This window comes from Jaculus jaculus, chromosome 4 (genome assembly GCF_020740685.1).
Source record: "Jaculus jaculus isolate mJacJac1 chromosome 4, mJacJac1.mat.Y.cur, whole genome shotgun sequence".
NCBI lineage: Eukaryota > Metazoa > Chordata > Mammalia > Rodentia > Dipodidae > Jaculus > Jaculus jaculus.
In genome coordinates, this window is record NC_059105.1 from 65688344 (window position 1) to 65695669 (window position 7326).

Genomic DNA, 7326 nt, shown 5'->3' on the forward strand with positions numbered 1-7326 from the left:
GTTTTACTTTAGAACTGCTATGGGAGACCAGGTACATTCCTACAAATCTGACTGTAAAGCAAATTTCTGTGCACACACAACATTGGATGGTACTTTCCATTCAGTGACGTATGTACACAAGTCAGGAATGCATTTCTGGGGTAGGAACAAGAAAATCGATTTTAAATTAAAAAAAAATTAAATGTCACTAAAAATAGTATCCAATAATTGGGGAGATAGAAAATTGATAACCTCCTGCAGCTCACACAGTTTGCAGAAGCAACAGCAGCAGGGACAACCCGTGGACTCACCAAAGGCGCACAGGGCTGCATCCCACGTTCAACGCCTAGGCCAATCCCCCTTCCTGCCCACCATGACCCAAAGAAAGGTTGAAGGGGCCCTTCAAAGAGATAAAGCCAAGGTGAAGGGCAAACCACAGAGAAGATCCACAAGGTTGTCTACTAAAACCAGCTCCTCCGAAGCCAGAGCCTCAGCCTAGAAGGGAGATAAGGTACCCAAGGGGAACAAGAAAAAGGCTGGCTATGGCTAGAATGGGAACAACCCGGTAGAAAACAGAGCAGACACAGAAAGCTGAAGGTACTGGAGATGCCAAGTGAAGTCATTGCATTTTTTTTTTAAATATAATTGTGGCTTTCTGGTGAATGTAGTGTGAAATACTATTTTTTTAATTTTTTTTTATTGACAACTTCCATAATTGTCAACAATATCCCAAGGTAATGCCCTCCCTCCCTCCACTTTCCCCTTTGAAACTCCATTCTCCATCATATCCCCTCCCCCTCTCAATCAGTCTCTCCTTAATTTTGATGTCATCATCTTTTCCTCCTATTATGATGGTCTTGTGTAGGTAGTGTCAGGCACTGTGAGGTCATGGATATCCAGGCCATTTTGTGTCTGGAGGAGCATGTTGTAAGGAGTCTTACCCTTCCTTTGGCTCTTACATTCTTTCCACCACCTCTTCCACATTAGACCCTGAGGCTTGGAAGGTGTGATAGAGCTATTGCAGTGTTGAGCACTCCTCTGCCACTTCTTTCCAGCACCATGGTGCCTTCTGAGTCATCCTGAAGTCACTGCCATCTGAAAAGAGAAGCTTCTCTAACCAAAAGTGAGAGTAGCATTAATATATGGGTATGAACATTAAAAGAAATGCTTACTGGGCAGTTTGGTGAGCATAGTATGTACATCTAGCCAGACACCAGAAGACATTATACTTCTAGGGCTCATGACTACCCCGTTGTAGGTTTTCAGTATCAGGGATATATTCCCTCCCATGGAGCGGGCCTCCAGTCCATTAGAGGGCGGTTGGTTTCCCCCATAAGAAGTGCCATTATTGCACCCATTGGCTCAATTGGCCTGGTTGGCCAAATATAAGGCTTCCAGTGTCTGCTGTTGGGTATCTTCACTGGTGATTTGTCTCTCTCCCATTGAACTGCATGTAGCATGGCTTCTTCCAGCTTTCTGTTAGCTGGTCTCCATGGAGGAGGTTTTCAGCTCAGCTCTAGCAAGACTTCTTAGTGACCTTGCAGCCCAAGTATGTGGAGTCTTCAGCAATAGGGTCTTACCATCTATTCCTGGTGGGAAACCAAGGGCCTTGACAATGCCCTGTAATGTTTTGGGGGCATTAGGGACCTCCCTGGCCAACAACTCACTCACTGGAAGGTATCCCATCCCTGGCACTGAAAATTTTCTAGTAATGATCTATGGCTTCTGAGGGTTCCATTGTCCAAAAAAGTAGGTTTCCATATGATTTATTTATATCTTTTTAGATTTTGATTAGCCCTATCTCCACCTTTCCTTTACTCAGTCTCTTCCCCTGACCTCACTTAGGCCCTTTCACCCTTATTAATCTGTTACTCTACTTACATATATATGATACCATCCTCTTAAGTCCCCCCCCCCTTTGTATTCCCTTTATACCTCCTCTGTAGCTTACTGGAATCTGCTACTGAGTTTTATTCCTACTCACATAGAAGTCCAATCATTTGTAGCTAGGATTCACATATGAGAGAGAACATATGACGTTTGGCTTTCTGGGTCTGGGGTGGTGCACACTTTTTATCTTAGCACTTGGGAGGCAGAAGTAGGAGGATTGCCATGAGTTTGAGGCCACCCTGAGACTACATAGTGAAATACTATTTTTGATCAAGTTTTATAAAATGCAGAATTTTGTTTTGGTAGTTTGAATGGATGTCCTCCAATCATTCAGGAGTTTTATTAAAGCTTGTAACTTGGTGTCACTGTGGGCGGATCCATAAGCTAAGAGAGTATAATGGAATATTGAAATGTTTTGCTTAAGTTGCTTACAGGCACATTAACTTTTTCTCAGACTTATTGGATGGTGGCCCCAGAAGATCCACCCATGTGCTCACTCTCAGATCCCTGCTCGTGACCTAATTTGGCAAAAGGGTCTTTGAAGAGATGACTCAGATCTGGAAATAAGGTCACCTTGGATGATCCAGGCAGGTCTAAGTCCAGTGAGAGAAGTCCTTACAAGAGAAAGAAGACAAGGCAGACACAAAAGACAGGCCATGTACAGTCAGAGCCGGAGAGTGGGTGGATGCAGCCACAAGACAGGGAGTGCCCGGATCTGGACAGGATGAAGGTGGGAAGGGTTCTCCTCTACAGTCTCTCGGGAAGTGAGGTCCTGGAGCCCCTCGATTTCTGAGTTCTGATCTCCAGAACTGTGTGACAACACACTTCTGTGGTTTAAGTCTCTGAGTTTGTGGTAAATTGTTACAGAAGCCACAGGAAGTTAATGTATTCCTCATGTTTCTCCTAAATGTCTAAATGAAAGTTTATATCTGGGATCTGGAGAGGTCTGGAGTTCGATTGAAGTGGCTGAGGCCCTGGTTTAAGTCTCTGAATTTGTGGTAAATTGTTATAGCAGCCACAGGAAGTTAATGCATTCCTCATGCTTCCCCTAAATGTCTAAATGAAAGTTTATGTCTGGGATCTGGAGAGGCCTGGAGTTCGATTGCAGTGGCTGAGGCCGTGGTATGCCAATTCTCTCTCTCTCTCTCTCTCTCTCTCCCTCTTTGTCTATCTCCCTAAAATAAAAATACCTAAGTAAATAAATAAATAAGAAAGTTTATGCTTGGAACAGTGAGGCTCCTGGGTAGCAGTTCTGATTCATGTTTCATCAGTCTTCAAACACTATAAACATTATCCTAGGTTAAGTATATGTTGAATAGCATGAAAGTAATCATGAACATAAGATGCTATCTTCTATAAAGCTTGAGATTTTATTTCTATGTGCACGAATTTTTATTTTTACTGTCACCAGGAGTGGGCATTTTCATAATGATTTTTAAAATATTTTTATTTATTTATTTGGCAGAGAAAGAGGGAGAAAGAGAGAGAGAGATGGAATGGGCATGCCAGGGCCTCCAGCCACTGCAAATGAACTCCAGATGCATGCACCCCCTTGTGCATCTGGCTAACATGGGTCCTGGGGAATCAAACCCGAGTCCTTTGGCTTTGCAGACAAATGCCTTAGCCACTAAGCTATCCTCCAGCCCCATAATAATTATTTTAAAGCAAGAAAGAAGAGAGACCAAGTAATTCTGATAAACAAATCAGTTTGGGAATACTTACACTAGTGAACAGCTAAATGCTTCCCAAGAGAAGCAGGGCAAGGCAAAATTGGGAGGCAGTTAAGACAGTTCTGAGAGTTTCCATCTAGACAAATCAGAGGCAAAGACAAAAGGCCAAGTATGTAACAAGAGTTGCCAGCACAGGTTATGTAAGTTCCATTTTTTTTTCTACCCTTGTCACCCTAGAGATGAGTATGGTCTGTGTTGGGTGAACCATCCACAAGTGTCAACACAGCTCTACACAGCATTAAGGAGACTGCTCCTGCCTTCTGAATGGTGCCCTTGTTATTCATGATGAGGAGCTATGGTCATATGTATAAAACCAAACTAAAAGAAAAATCACAGAGAGGGAGAAGTTCATGGTGTCTTACATCAGTCTTCACAACTGCAGGATCTGCCAACAGTTTTGGTTGCAAAACCCTGATTTACTCCTGGGAGATCTTTATTATTCATGCAAACTCTTAGTCAAATACAGAAGCTATGATGATATACTTTGAGGAACCATTTATGAGCCAGCAAGACCCCAAGGAGAAAGAGTCAATAGAAAAGATTTTGAAGGGGCTGGAGAGATGGCTCAACAGTTAAGGCACTTGCCTGCAAAGCCTGATGACCTGAGTTCAATTCCCCAGAAACTACATAAAGCCAGATGCTCAAAGTGGTGCAGGTATCTGGAGTTTGTTTGCAGTGACTAGAGACCCTGGTGCACCCATTCCTTCTACTTGTCTCTCTTCTCTCTGTTTGCAAATAAATAGATAATATTTGAAAAATTAAATGAAGGGTTCTGATCCTTAGATTGAAAGGCCAGTTCTGGTGAGTTTATAGAAGAATTAGCATTTCCCATCTTGAAGCAAAAGGCAAAACCCAGTCAGGGTTTCATGATCACGCAGAAAAGGGAAGAAGGAAAGCTTGTTGTAAGGGTCCTGTGGTAGCAGGCTGGGTTGCTTGCAGCCGACAGACCTGGCTCTTCCATATTTGCAGAGTAAAGCCAGGTGCAACAAACTGACCCGGATGCAGAGCTTACCTTCCCCTGGTGAGTTCTGGGATCTGAGTGCTGAACGGAGATTACTCAGTACAACCCACCAAGTGCCTTGCTTGCTGACGTTTCTTATGGTGTCTTAGGAATCTTCCACTACTTCGAATTCAATACAAAACAATGGCCCTCACTGCAGCCTGGTTCCTAGCTGGTTATCAGCTTCTCTGCAGCCCAAGAACAGCTGTTCAGTGAGAAACTGGGGTACTCTCCCTCAGGCAGCTCACTCTTCTCCTCCTCTTGCCTGTGACATGACTTGCTAAAGGCTCCCTACGGCCCACCGTCCAGGCTGACTGCAGACTGTCTTAGTGTACAGCATCATACAGGAGGCCCAAGCACAGTAAGCAGACTGCTAATTCCACCAGTAGGAGCCATGGCAGTTCTGTAAGGACAGATTCTGAGGGTCTTCATGGACTGACAAGTAAGTGGAAGTGTTTCTAAGACTTCAATGGCTAGTGGTGGGAATGGGCTTATTTTGTCTGTTCATTTCCCTTCTCTATACTTGTTCATATTCTTCGAGTATTTACTTCTTCCTTTCTTCCCATCTTCCTACCTCGACTCCCAATTTCTGGCTATCTAGTCATTGACTTTAGTCATGTGGCTCCTCTGATTGGCACAGAGATGGCCATGTGATACAGGTAGGTCTGACTAGAAGAAAGCTCTGAGAAACAGCTGGTGCTGCTTCTAGGAGATGAGAATTAGTAATTCCAGTTGTTGCTGACAGCTGTTCTGCAACATAAAGGACAGCCAGCCTAGGAAAAAAGTGTCAGAGATGAAAACAGAGAAGGATGCAGACAGAGGACCCGGGTGACACGTTGAGCTTCTGAATCAATTTCCGCATAAAATTCTCCCAACTCGGGATTTTTCTAGCAATAAAGTCTCGTTAGTTGTTTAAGTCACTGAGGGTTGGGTGTCTAAAGTACCCGGATGGACACAACAACCCACCCAAAAGTCACATGAGCCACACATCCTCAGCTGCTGCCTACTCCGGTGTCTAGGATTCCCTTCCAAAATGGGGCTGAGATGATGGGGCCACCTTGACATGACTCCCCCTCACTGAAGACCCCACGACTTTCAGAAACCCATCCGCAAGAACTGAAAAATGCTTCCACCTACAGAAGAGTAGGCCTCACCCCACGAACACTCAGCTCCCTTAGGAAGCTCTGTTCTATGCCAATGAGAGGGCTTGGCCACACCAAGGTTTGCCCTGAGTGAGGACAATGCCCTTTACATGCCATTCTCTTTGTTTTCCCTCCAGAGGCATGAAAGACAGAGCCCTCAGTTTTACCACTACAAGTTTCATAAGAATAGCCTCAGAGGAGTCCATTCTCTATTCTCTCCCAGCCTGTCTGTCAAGTCAGTCTGTAGTCTTTTAACTTGATATTAGGTATGCTGGTTTAATCAATAAGTTTATTTGTTTCTCTCGTACCCACCCACCCCCAAATTTGAAATGGCTTTATAACAATACTCAGCTCAGGATAAATAGGATTAAGAAAATAGATTCTTTTTTTAAAACCATTAAACTAAAAGTGAAGAAGAAAAAGAAAATAAATGCAGGAAAGATACATATGTAAAATGGTTTCAGAATGCTTTATGTAGCTGCTATATGTGAACAACAACAAAAATGTCTCTGGCCTTCCAAATCAGACAAAGAAAAGAGGGAAACAGTCTCTAGGAGACTGAAAAAAGTAAATCCAGCAGATGTTTCTTAAAAGGAAAGAAAAGAAAGGACCAACCAAAATGGTCTTTTTCCTGAAAATAATTTATTTTCCCTAGAAAACTCTCCTGAAGTAATTCGTGTTGGGAACACTGCTAGAGAATGTCCCTGGGGACCAGTTCTGACAGTCACACGTCAAAGTAGCTGTTACGGTTTGGATAAGTGTTCCCCAAGGGCCCATGTGGCAAAGGCTTGGTTCCCAGGTTGGGGCCATGGGAGTGGAGGAGGAGACTGTGCTCTGGCCTCTTCCTAGATGTCTTTGTTTCCTGGCCATGAGGTAAGCAGATGGTTCCTCTATGAGCTCCCAACCACTGCCATTCAGTAATCACAAAATGAGTTTCCACACCCACAGCAATGGATTCACCAGGTCTTAGATTGGAATCTCCACACTGTGAGCTAAAGAGACCTTTTCTCCTTGTAAGTTAATCGTCTCAGGTATTTCGTTATAGTAACAGAACGTTCACTAACATGGTAGCAGACAGTATAACCTCAAAGTGCTATTCAGCAGATGCTACCCTGGGGAAGACTTGAACTCCCTCTGGTCAGAGCTCTTTCATTATCTCCTTTGTCCCAGGTGCCTCTTTAGATGCCAGGACCATATGTAAATTTCAAGAATCCACTCGTGATAGACTTTGCACTACTGAGATTTTACTAGAACAGAGATTTTACTTTCTGGAAATAATATGAGGAATAAATATTCATTGTTTTGATTAAGATCTGATATTAGACCTGAAAGATGGCTTAGTGGTTAAGGTATTTGCTTGAGAAGCCTAAGGACCCAGGTTCGATTCCCTAGCATTCACATAAGCCAAATGCAAGAGATAGCACATGTGTCTGGAGTTTGTTTGCAATGGTTAGAGGCCCTGGTGTGCCCATTCTGTCTGTCTGTCTATCTCTCTCTCTCTAGCTATCTCTCTCAAATAAATAATAAATAAATGAATAAGAAAGTTTGTCTCACAAAAGAAAAAAGATTTTTTTAAAAAAAAAGC

The 7326-nt window shown here is 43.3% G+C and overlaps 1 pseudogene; it reads left to right on the forward strand.

Moving 5' to 3' along the window:
* The first annotated feature begins 352 nt into the window (after window positions 1-352).
* LOC123460036 lies at window positions 353-596 on the forward strand (annotated as a pseudogene).
* The last annotated feature ends 6730 nt before the right edge of the window (window positions 597-7326 follow it).